Source organism: Ovis aries, chromosome 24, assembly GCF_016772045.2.
Source record: "Ovis aries strain OAR_USU_Benz2616 breed Rambouillet chromosome 24, ARS-UI_Ramb_v3.0, whole genome shotgun sequence".
Classification (NCBI taxonomy): Eukaryota; Metazoa; Chordata; class Mammalia; order Artiodactyla; family Bovidae; genus Ovis; species Ovis aries.
In genome coordinates, this window is record NC_056077.1 from 8397693 (window position 1) to 8399055 (window position 1363).

A 1363-nucleotide genomic window follows, 5' to 3' on the forward strand; every position below is an offset into this window, starting at 1 on the left:
GCCATCCAACCATCTCATCCTCTGCCATCCCCTTCTCCTTCTGCCTTTAACCTTTCCTGGCATCAGGGTCTTTTCCAATGAATCAGTTCTTCGCATCAGGTGGCCAAAGTATTGGAGCTTCAGCTTCAGCATCAGTCCTTCCAATGAATATTCAGGACTGATTTCCTTTAGGATGGACTGGTTGGATCTCCTTGCAATTCAAGGGACTCTCAAGGGACTTCTCAGTATGCAGGAGGATATATACCAAACTGTTAATGGTCTTTACCACCTTTCACTGGGATTGGTCACTGCAAGGGGATTGCTCTTTTTAAACTGATACTTTCGTATTTTTGTTTGTTTTAACAATAACCCATACTTTATTTCTGACAAATACATCTGAAAATAATGTTTAACCAAAAAACACGGTTAGGTGCTTGCTTCAGCACATATACTAAAATTAGAACTATACAGACAAGAGTAACATGGCTCCTGCACTAGTCGTCATGAAAATTCATGAAGCATTCCATATTTTTCAATCTTACAGTTATGGGAAACGAAATCATGGTTATCAAAGGGAAACATGGAGAGGGATAAATCAGGAGCGTGGGATGAACATACACACGCTACCGCATGTAAGACAGATAACCAACAAGGACCTACTTACTGTATAGCACAGGGATCTACTCAATATTCTGTGATAACCTGTATGAGAAAGAACGCGAAAAAGAATGTCCATGATAAGTCACTTTAGTCGTGTCCGACTCTTGGCGACCCCATGGACTGTAGCCCACCAGTCTCCTCTGTCCGTGGGATTCTCCAGGCAAGGATACTGGAGTGGGTTGCCATGCCCTCCTCCCGGGGATCTTCCTGACCCAGGAATCAAACCCTCGTTTCCCGCGTCTCCTGCGTCGGCAGGCGGGTTCTTCACCAGGGAGGCACCATGGAAGCCCCTAGTTGATGTGTTCTGCCAGGCATCTGTAAGCCAAATAGATGGTTGCTTCATGGCACTGAGTCTGGGGGGTACTTTGTGTGGCTGTCATAGCAACTGGAGCAGCTGGCAAGAGAGGGAGTCAGAGTCTGACCTTGGGAGTCCCACGCCTTCTCTCTCCCTCCCCGATTCTCCCCCTCTCACTATCTGGTGATCCGCCCGCGTTATCAGCAGCCAGCAGCCTCCTGTCTCCCAGCCTGGGGACTTCTGGCTAATCTCAAGAGCAGTCCATTTTATTTGGAAAGTAAAAATTAGAATTCAAAGACAATTGTTCACCGAACGTGTGAAAGCCTCTCTCGGTAACAGCTGTGGTTCTTTCCATAAAGGAGAGCCCCCAGCCTCCAGCCGGTGCAAGAAAACCGCAGAGCCAAACATAAAGTAATGAGTCCGTCTGTT

General features: G+C 47.0%; 1 non-coding gene across 1 annotated transcript; it reads left to right on the top strand.

Moving 5' to 3' along the window:
• The first annotated feature begins 409 nt into the window (after nucleotides 1-409).
• LOC114110695 (U6 spliceosomal RNA) lies at nucleotides 410-512 on the top strand. Its single transcript, XR_003586938.1, has one exon. It is a non-coding gene; the product is annotated as a U6 spliceosomal RNA (small nuclear RNA).
• The last annotated feature ends 851 nt before the right edge of the window (nucleotides 513-1363 follow it).